The sequence below is a fragment of the Apodemus sylvaticus genome, chromosome 2, assembly GCF_947179515.1.
Source record: "Apodemus sylvaticus chromosome 2, mApoSyl1.1, whole genome shotgun sequence".
In the NCBI taxonomy this organism is placed as follows: domain Eukaryota; kingdom Metazoa; phylum Chordata; class Mammalia; order Rodentia; family Muridae; genus Apodemus; species Apodemus sylvaticus.
Window position 1 is genome coordinate 75,447,783 of NC_067473.1, and position 11,284 is coordinate 75,459,066.

Consider the following 11,284-nt stretch of genomic DNA (forward strand, 5'->3'; position numbering starts at 1 on the left):
GATCCCCTATCATTCTCTGAATAAACAGACATCTAGACAGTGATAGAATGTTCATCTAAATAAATTTTTGTAGGAAAGCAACCGACTTCTTGGCTTTAAATCTCCACATAATCATTTAGCATTATATTCCATGCATGCTCAACAGAGGCCATTAGAAAGCAGGTCCAGGAAAAAAAAACACAACTCTGGAGTATAAATAACGTAGTCAAAAACTACAAATTCATCCATCACTTTCCTATATTCTTCTAAAATGAAGAAAATATTTTATCAACTTCAAAAGAATATAATAAACAGCTAAAGAAGAAGCTCTGGCCTCTCAGGCTACTAGTCCAAGCATTGTAAAAACAATTTTCAAGTGTGGAAAGCTACACTTGAAGACCAAAGCACCTTAAAAAGAACCCATATGCCGGGCAATGGTGGCACACGCCTTTAATCCCAGCACTTGGGAGGCAGAGACAGGTGGATTTCTGAGTTCGAGGTCAGCCTGGTCTACAGAGTGAGTTCCAGGACAGCCAGGGCTATAGAGAGAAACCCTGTCTTGAAAAACCAAACCAAACCAACCAAACAAACAAACAAAAAACCATATTCCATAAACTTTCCAAATATATTCTACTGTATGCTTTTTAAAATATCACATGTCCTTAGGGTTTTTTTTTAACATACTAACATGAAATGCTCAAGCAAACAAACAAAAAACCATGAGCTGCAGCCAGTTGTGATGGCACACACCTTTAACCCCAGCACTTAGGAGGTAGAGGCTGGCAGGTCTCTATGAGTTCAAAGCCAGCCAGGTCTGTAAAATGAGTTCCAGGATAGCCAAGACTACGTGGAGAAACCCTGTCTCAAAAAAACAAAAACCAACCAAACAACAAACAAAAATATGAGTACCAGCATTGTCCAACAGACTATATATGATCCCTATATATAATTTTAACTTAAGTCATCAAGTAAAAAAGATAAACAAATGATGAGATTATTGTTTAATCTATGCCCTCATATGCCTGGAATATTATCATTTCAACATGTAATCAATAAAAATGTTTCTGAGACATTTTTACATTCTTTCATAGTCGATCTTCAGAACTCAGTATGCATTTTACACAAACATTACATCTTGGTAAAGAATAGTCAAATTCAAGTGTCCAGTAGCCACATGCAACCAATGGCTACTCAGTAGACAGTGCAGACACAAAGAACATCCCAGAAGCACAGCACCTACTTCAGTGGCCACGTATCGGCAGACCTTGTCTTCTCTACACCGGTACAGTATTTCATCCATATTCACATCTCCCTGGTCAGCTCTTTTTTAATTGTTGGGTTTTTTTTTCTTTTAGTTGGGGGTCTAAATAATCAAGCTGGATTTGTAAGCTCTGTGGCAAAGTGTAAGCTTAGCATCTCAAAGGTTCTGAGATGGGTCCCCATCACCACAGGAAACCAAGATGCTTTGAGGACCCCAGCATGACAGTTTCACTAAAATACTTTATCATCCAGCTGCTTGCTAAGGACCCATCTCCTGTCACGTGGCACAGGGTGTCGCATCAAGATGCGAAGGCCCTGCCGTTCAAACGAGGGCATGAGTGCGCGGAACTCCAGAAAGTGTTACAAAAATCCACCAGCTCCTCCAACTGGCCAATGGAAAATAAAACATGGTATATACAATATGGTAGAGAACTCATGGAAATCTGCCTGCATCTGCCTCCTGAGTACTGGTATTAAAAGCATTATGCCTAACTTAAATATGGTATACTTAAAAATAGTGTAAAAAAATGAAGTATGGACTCCTATCATCCCAGGGATGGAACCTTGAAAACAAAATCCTCGATGAAAGGAATCTGACACAGAAGGTCCCACAGTCTATACCTGCCTTTACAGATCAAGTGAGTTCATACAGACACAAAATAGGGGTAATAACCTGTCCTAAAATTAGTTATGGTGAGTCACACAACTATATGCATGATACTAGGAGTTATTACATTACATACTTTCAAAGGATGAATTACATGATACATGAATTATGGTTGTATGACACACGATGTCCTAGGGTTTCCATGGCTGTGATGACCACAGCAACTCTTATAAAGGAAAATATTTAAATGGTGCTGGCCAACAGTTCAAAGGTTTAGTGGGAAGCATGGCAGCACACAGACACGATATTGGAGAAGGAGCCAAGAATTCTACATCTGGATTGGTAGAGAGCAGGAAGAAAAAGAGACACCGGGCCTGGCTTGAGCTTCTCAAAGTCCAAAGCCCACCCTCCCCGTGACACACTCCTTCAAACAAGGCCACACCTCCAAAGAGTGCCACTCCCAATGAGTCTATGAGGGCCATTTTCATTCAAATCACCACACATGAATTATGGCCCTACCGCTGTTGTTGTTTTAAAAAGTAGTGGCCAAATATGCTACACACACAAGGTGTTTATACTACATTATCCAGATGTAATACAAAACAACAAATACAAACATAATACAAATGTAATACAAAACTGCTTACAAAACCACAACAATAAACTCCAGTCACCAATTTAGTCCAAGCCACTTGATCAAGCCATAAGACTGGACCCAGGGCTGGACCTGATTCAGAGAGACCTTAGAAATCATTAAACTTCAAAATATTCATTAATGAATGAAAATCCACAAACAGAATGAATTCCAAAGTGGCTGTGACAGACAGACAGACAGTATAGAGAGCAAGTGCATGTGTGTACATGAGTATGGATGTCAGAAGACACCGAGATGCCATCCCTTGGGTGCTGCCCTCTCCGTTCTAGACAGGGTTTCTTACTTGGAGCTCAACAACCCAGGCAGACCTAACAGAAAGGAAGCAAGCGTCCCCAGCTCCCTAGAGCTAGGACTGCAATCACCAGCCACAGCAACAGGTTTGCAGGAATCAAACTAAGGTCCTCACAGTTGCAAAGCAAGCACTTTGTCAAGCCGTCTCACACACCCCCCCCCCCCCCCCCGGTAATAGACTTTTAATAAGAGTAACACCAGCACAGATAAGAAGTGTTGTAATAAATATTTAATCTCAGTCAGGGGTTTCTACCCGGCCTTTGAACATTCAGTTCCCAGATAAAAGACAAAAAACTTGTATTTAGAAAAAGCCCTAAGTGCACTAGAGCTGAGCAGATATCTACTCTCTAAGCTATTAGTATCTGTTTCCCCAGCCATAAGCCCAAGCTGTCAGTTGCCGTGTTCCCTCTGGGCCACTCTAACTCCAGTTGGCCAGCCCTCATAGCTAAGTTTTCATGATTCATCTCCGCATGGCATCGTTCTCTCCACCTTCTTCTCTCTCTCTCCTCATGGTCCTCCTCAGACCCCAAGCCCGAGAACCAAAACCCACCTACCTCTCTTCAGCCCACCTATAGGCTGTCAGCATCTTTATTCAACCTAAAAGTATTATTCTAATACTTTTAAATTAAGAGGCAAGATCACATATCATTATTTGATGTACGTGAGGATTCTCTCCTCCCAGAGGCAACCAAGGCCAGTAATTAGCATTGCAATACATGGCAACAGACCAAACCTCAACAAATTAAAAACAGTGTACACCATATACATGGTATTTATTCTACAGTTTTGTTACATATAAGAATTTACGATTCCCTCTGTGGCTTAAAAGGGCTGAGAATAAGTGCTTCCCGTGAATTTCACTAGATGCTCTGTTGCTTCAGCATAAACTTATGAAGGTATGCATTAAAGTATTATGGATCAAACACGAGAAAACAGGGCTGGGCCGGATGGCTCATGCCCATAATCCCAGCACTTAGCAAGAAGAGGCAGAATAGAAAGTTCAGCCTGGAGCCACATGACATCACCCTGTATTTAAAAAACAAAACAAAACAAACAAACACAAAACTAGAAAACAAAATGACACATTCCAGCTGCTTTTTTTTAACACAATGTAACCAAATATAATGGTCTAATATTCTTGTTTTTAATTGAGTCTTTTCTATCAAAAGGACACCTTATATCAAGTATAGAAACAAGAGGAATGCACTCACCAGGCCTTCAAGACATTTAAAATCTAGGAAAGGGGACTGGGGAGATGAAGGCATGAGTTAGGATCCCCAGAACCTACATCAAATTCAGCACTAGGAGAGACAAATATGTACATTCATGTGTATCTGAATGAGCATACACAAATACACCACACATACTTACACATACGCATCACCGTCATCTTCATAATGTACATAAAAGTAAGGTATCATACATTTAAATATAAAGAATAGGCCAGAAAACGAGAGGATAAAAGGGCCTGGAGACCCAAAGGCACAGAGGAAGAAAGGAAGGAAATCAACGGTGTCTTCAGCGATCAGAACTGGGTGTTCATTCCCACTTTTAAAAAAAAATGTTTTGACAAGATCAGTCACAGTGCAAGCTTTGATCCCAGCACTCACAGGCAGAGGCAGGTGGAACACTGAGTTTGAAGCCAGGCTGATCTACACAGAGAGTTCCAGGCCAGCCAGGGATACGCAGTCAGACCTTGCCTTGTTTTTGTCTTTGTTTTTAAGTGCTCTGAGAGTTTGGGTTCACAGAGATTATGCTTTTGGAAGTAGTTTCTGAGCTCAGCTTAAAAGACTTAGGTTCTTGTGGTGGTTTGACTATGCTAGGCCCAGGAAGTGGAGCTATTAGGAGGTGTGGCCTTGCTAGAGTGGGTGTGGCCTTGTTGGAGGAAGTGCGTCACTGTGGGGGTGGGCTTTAAGGCCCCCTAGCCACATGAGTGACAGTCTGTTCCTGGCTTCCTTTGGATGAAGATGTGGAACTCTCAACTCCTTCTCCAGCACCATGCCTGCCTAGAAACTGCAGTGCTTCCTGCTCTGACCATAATGAACTGAACCTCTGAACCTGTAATCCAGCTCCAACTAAATGATGTCCTTATGAGAGTTACCTTGGTCATGGTGTCTGTTCACAGCAATGGAAACCATGACTAAGACAGTTTCTACAGAGAGTAAGGCAGTGGGAAAGCACTGAAGGCAACAGGCACGCATGGGCAAAGACTAGATGTTCTGGTGACAAGGTTCGGGTGACCAGCACTCAGGCCAGGAATGCTGGGGCAAAGGCCAAGGCTGACCCTCTGATCCTGAATCCCGACCTGGGCTAAGGAGTCTACGCTAACTAGGTAGTGAAAAGGATTTGGGGTTTGACTCTCAGCTCCAACATTTACTGACAGCAAACAGAAATGGGACTTTCCTACACTCACCTTGTCATTGAGGGACAACGCAAGGGCTCTGATGAGACTTGTAAAATAGAGAGAGGTGACGCATGGGTGGCCAACATCCACGACAGGACTCTCCACATCTAAATCCAAAGTGCTGCTAAAACTAACATTGTTAGTAACTCTAAAAAGCCACCCAAGAATGTTTAATAATACAATATTGACAGTTCTTAAACAGTCTGCCTTACTATACGTATGCTAGACAAGAGAAAGGAAGGAGAATCCACTTGTAGACAATGCTAGGGCAAAACTAAGGCACTGCAGAGGCTGCAAAAGACCAAGAAAGATCCTGAGACAAGGGTGGAGGAAACCGGAATGTGGTCTGAACAGTTGTAACTGAGAAGGCAAAGCAGAAGTTTCTAGAGAAAGCCAGAAAGCTGGTGAATAAGTGTGGCTTTAGGCAGAACTGGAGTTTGCAGGAAACTCTATGGCTCTCAATTATGCATGGAAAGTGCTTTCAGCTTAACAGCGCCCACCAGCCCCGAAGTCTCACACCCCCCTCACTTCCAGGGCATTCAGATCCAGCCCTCGCTGGAGCTCTTGAAATGGAAATGCCAATTAAGAAAAGGTAGCCCTGCCAAGAAGTGCATTACCCAGACCCTCATGCAGGGAGAACTTTATTACCCCCGAAGCCTTCTGGAAGCTGAAGGAACAGGGATGCCTGCGGCCCCCTCCCCCTCTTTGCCACTAGCCCTTTAGGAGGCAGCCATACCATCTCTTTCCAAATCTCTCCACACCCTCAGTTTCATGCAAGGGTGGAAAGAGCTAAATGTTCTCACTTTACAGAAAAGACACTTCAGAACCTTCTGGGCCGAGTGGCTTCTGCATCTGAGAGGAACTACTCAGCTTTCCAGCACTTTCCAAAAGGGATGGAGATGGTCCACACTGGGAGCTCATTTACCACAGTGGGGAAAAAAAAAAACAGTCTGATTCCTTTCTGGATTCAGATGAAAGGGGGGGATATCCTTTCTCCCTATTAAAAGCCCTTGAAGGACCAGACCCACAAACCACAAAAACCAATGGCAGTGAGACCCTGGACCACTCAGAAACAGGGTATCTGGAATATTTGGTGCAGGCACCTCAAAGCTTACAGCCCAGTCTCAGCATTAGCACATTTACCACTGGGCTCCATCACTGGGTTAACACTGATTAAATAGTCAGAGAAGAGACTTTAGAGTCTGAGGGAAGGTGCTAAGGGTTTAGAGTCAGACAGATAATGAAGAGCTCGGGGAATTGCTTCTGACCCCAGGCAAATTCCTGAACCCAGCTGCAGTCTCCTCAGGTGACAGAGCCCATCAAGATGGTGAGGATTATGACATAATTCATCCTGTGCAGTCTGGTATTATCTGGCCTACAATGAGTAGTCATTACTGAAAATGGATCTCAGGGATAAAACGGCAACTCTTAGCTGATCAACATGCCCACTGCCTGTAAAAGTGGAAACCACATTTTCATCTCTTAGAAGTAACCCAACACAGAGGGGGGAGGAACTCTGCAAGGAGGGGAGTAGCTGGGAGGGGCAACATTTGGGATGTAATTAAAAAAAAAAAAAAGTAACCCAACAAAATAGAAAACAGGGTAGAGTCATAGTCCTGCCCAGACAACCTAAAGGCGGCTGGTTAACCTGCAAGAGCCTTCCATGCTGAAAATGTGTAGCTAGGGGCAGGGAGATGGGTCCTTGAGTAAAAGGCCGCTGTTATCAACGTGATTGTTGGAGTTTTCTCCTTGTATCCCACAGTGGAGAGAGAGAAGCAACTCCTGAAGTCCTCTAACCACCACACACCTGTATGTACAAGCACAGGATTGTGAACACACACACACACACACACACACAACACACACATGCACAACATGCACATGCACACGCACAACTGAAATAGGGGACTTAAAAATCTAGCTAATCAGACAACTGTGATGTTAGTGACCATCCACATGCTCCTAGCAAACACCTTGATGGTTAGTGTGTACTTATCAGCAGGAGTTACTGCCATTTATTAATTTTCCCAATAAAAAATGGTAAAAGATGAAAAACCAAACCAGCCATGAAATCAATATTCTCAGACTATGAAGAAGTTAACATTTACTCATTCCATTAATGAGTAGACAGAGGAATAGGACCGGGTCTCTGCTTTCCCAGAACTTTGCATCCTAGCAGCAGAAGAAGGGTGGCAGATGGAAAAACAAGCACACGATCCCTGGCAGCTTTAGGCTCTGTGAAGAGCTGCAAACAGGGCAGTGTGGCGTGGATGGACAGAACGGACATTTAGCTTGAATACACTGCAATCTGTCTGAAGGTCTCTGGCAGTCAAAAAGAGGTCCTCACCTTGTATGATGCTTTGAGGGTTGAGTGTGGATGACCCAAAGTCAGACCTATGCTTCCCTGTCTCTGAAACCATCTTTTGCAGCTACAGTGTACATAAAATACACTACCCAAAGGTCCTCATCCAGTAATTAGATTCCTAGGGCACTGCAACACCCCAGCCGGGTTCCCAGACACAAGGTGAGAGACAACTTTAGGTCCTTCTCAGCTCCAACAGTCTGGAAGGCGCGCGGCTGGTTAAAAAGGGTCTGAAGGACACGAGACAATGCCACGGGCGACGCCAGAGGCAGCAAACGCCCGCTGAGTGCTTGAAGCCCCAAGGGAAAGGTGCTCTCGGTCCCAGTGCAGACACTGTGGAGCGGTGTGATCTGGCTGGAGAAGCCGAAGAGCGAAGCACCGCCGGGCCCCAAGCTCGCGGATGTGGTAAAGTCTCCCTCCTGGCCCAATTAAGCAGGTTTCCTGTGCCTCCCGCTCCGGCACAGCGCCAGGCTGTGCCCGGGACAGCTCTTCTGCGCGGCATCCTCATGCACCCGCACGCAGGCTCCGGAGATCCGCTCCTTCTTCGGGTCCGCCCGCGCGAGGCTGTAACTCGAGGGGCGCAGCTCCAGGGTGAGCAGCACCAGAGTGCTTCCTCCCAGAAAACTGGCGCCTACACCACAGGCGACCTCCTAGTCTCAGGGATGCCCGTGCACTCGGGCTTCCAGGGACCACTACAGACATATCATGAACCCTAGAGACTGGCTGCGTCCCCGAACCTTCCCGGGGGCCCCACCACACCTGAGTCTGACGGACGCCCTGTTGCTCACCTGAGTGTTCCGCTGCTGAGGACGCTACTCGGTTTCCCAATGCGTGCTTCAGACCAGGAAGGACGCAAACCCAGCTTCTCGGGTCCCTGCAAGTCTCAGCCGACGGCAGTTCCAGGACCAGCCGCAGGAGACTGGGGCGCCGAGCGCTGCTCGCCGAAAGATGGTGGGCGGGAGCCCGCGCTGCGTTCCAGCTCTCCTGGGTGCTGGGGTCCCTGGTCCCCTGCTACTGGCCGGCGTGAGATACAGCGACCAGTTCTCCGTACTTTGCCTAGAACTTTAGGGCGCGCGCCGCCGGGCAATTAGCTGAAGAGCTGGAGCGAGGGGAGTGGAGCTAGGGGGAGGAGCCTGAGTTCTCCACCGGGCAGAATAACATGAAAAGGGCGGGGGGCAGCAGAGTGGCTCCCACTCCCACCAATCAGGAGTCATCCGGGGGAAGGCGGTGAGGCGTTGGACTTGGAAGCTGCAGGCGGATTCCGTGACGCTAGCCAGGGTTCAGGGCGTGTAGAGGGGCGGAGAGTAATGGTAGGTGTGGCTGGGCGGGGCAGCGGCTCCCAGCATCCCAGGGCAGTGCGCGCCTCTTAGGCTGTCAGTAAATATTTATTGAATGACTTAGGAGGAAGTTGGGGTTCGTGCGGAAGGAGCTCTTTTAAGGAGAAGGTTCCAGGGGACTCAAGTAATCCAACGGGCAATAATCACTTGAACACTGAAAAGGGCTGAGAATAAATAGGGGGAGAAATATGTGGCAAGCCGAGAGTTAGACACAAGAGGTCAGAGACTGGGTTGGGACACTGGGGACCTGGCTCCCAAAAGCAGTTGTCCAGATTGGTGCGGGGTTACAAAGAAGGCAGGAAAGGAGAAGGGTGTTGTTGTTACAGTTCCCGTTCATGGGCTAGAAAAGATGCAATGTAGTTGCGATCGATCGAAACGCAAGAGCATCTGGCTAGACACCCAGGCCCATCCGACTTCACTGCCCACTTGCCAGAATCCTAGCTTGGATGCCAGCCACTGATAATTTGAGGTCAATTTGCAAACCTCACTTGAGTCCAGCGGCGCAGGTGGCCCGGTGTACAGGGAATGATGAATGCCAGGAACAGATGCGACCCTGCACCTGCGGTAAAGGCACACAGGGTTTCTGCCCTCTCAGAAGCTACATTTTAGAGAGGATGCAGACGATAAACCAAAGAGAGTATATCAGGAAAACGTTGGTGAACTGTTAGCACGGAGAGGGCACCGTGTAGAGAGCCTCAAGGAAGCGGGGAAGGAAGGGTGATCAAAGTAGCTCAGGCCCCTGAAGGCTTCTGGGAGAAGGCTCTCAAACAGGCTCCCAAAGCAGGAAGGACTCAGCAGTTCTAGGGCTCAGGCAGGAAGCGCCTTCTGGGCAGTAGGAACTGCAGATGGTATGTATTTAACCCCTTTAAGACCCATCTGGCCTGCCTCACCGAACTGGGCATGTTGGCTCCTTTGGCCACTACCCGCGGCTGACATTGTCAGTCTGACCCTGTATTAACGTTTCTGAGGCTCTTTCCCACATCTGTATAAACCAGGTTTCATTCACTACATTTGGATATTCACTTTCTGGAACCTTCTACGGATACACTCTCTGGGACTGTCTTTGGCTCTGGCAGGTGGCCGGGGAAGTTTGTCTAAGAAGGCAGATTCTCTTGATGCTGTGAGCCCTAGAATTCAGTTGGCAGTCTCAATAGGAATGATGCAAACTACCCGGATGGAGCACCAGTCTAGGAGCAGGCCTGAGGCACCTTGCCCACGCCCAGCTCAGGTGCCTGAGTGACACTACATCTAGTATTTCTCAGGACATCCTCTCTTCCTCTTTCCTCTCCCCGTTTCCAAATCATCTTGTTGCATCCGGGTTAGCTTTCCTACCGGAGACCTGCCTTTTATCCCACAGAAATGTCTTTGTTGCAGGGGAATCCAACCTTTGGACTTTGTAAACGGTGTTTATCATCTCCAAAGTTCACACGCCAGATTACACAATCACATAACTATAAGCATACATGTATTGTGTTGAGCCTAAGTCATAGCTACCCGGAACCCAACCAAGTTGTGGCCTGTACCAAATGGTCTGGTAGACAAAGGTTGGACAGAAAGCTATGGTTTTATTATTTAAACTGGTATACTGTCCTTAGATTTTTCTTCAGTTTCTTCCAAGCTGACTGTGTGTTCCTGTTGGTAATGAAGGCAGTTAGTGAGTCAGGATGAGAGATTTGTTCATATTCAAAATGCTTTGCCTACAAGAAAGAGGAATCTCAGTGAGTCTTTTCAGTTTCACTTCCTCTTCTAAATAAACTTCCAGGCGCTCAGCTCCTACAAATCAAGAGGGGAAAGATTAAAGTTGAAACCCACGCAGAGTTAATTATCTTGCAAAAGCTCGTTGCCATCCTAAAATTAGCTTTTCCCCCCAAGTCTTATTTTAGCACAATGATCTGAATGTACTAGAGAAAGATCAATGACTGCATATAGTAAGTTTCTAGAGTCTTCTCTGAAGAGCTGAACAAATGCTGTTGATATTTCTAGAGGCTCTATCACCTTGCAGAGGTTTTTTGCATTGGTTTAATGCTTTTCTTTTCTTTTTTTTTTTTTTTACATTTATCAATTGTGTGTGGGGGATGTGTGGGTGTGGGTGTGTGTACATGTGCTACTGCATAAGGTGAAGGTCAGAGAACAACCTGCAGGAGTTGGTTCTTTCCTTCCACCAAGGGGGTCAAACTCATGCTTAGTGGCAAGTGATTTTACCCTCTGGGACATCTCCCTGGTCTGGCCGAATCCTTTTAGCCTCTGAAGTTCCTAGTAGTTAAGCAGATGCTGCCTGAAGTTGCCTATCAATAAAGGAAGCTGGTCATGATGGAGCGTAGGCAAGAACTACAGAGGCTCCTAGAGCAAGAGCCCCTGGCTTCCTGGCTTCCCCTGATGCCTCCTGGCT

The 11,284-nt window shown here is 46.3% G+C and overlaps 1 protein-coding gene across 6 annotated transcripts in view; it reads right to left on the minus strand.

The window, feature by feature from the left end:
- Positions 1-8,835, minus strand: part of Osbpl3 (oxysterol binding protein like 3) — a 163,831-nt gene extending 154,996 nt beyond the window's left edge. For all 6 annotated transcript variants that reach the window (XM_052173718.1, XM_052173715.1, XM_052173716.1 and 3 more), the window contains exon 1: positions 8,347-8,835. The gene's annotated coding sequence lies outside the window, so the exon portion shown is untranslated. The remainder of the gene's footprint in view (positions 1-8,346) is intronic.
- Positions 8,836-11,284: the final 2,449 nt, after the last annotated feature.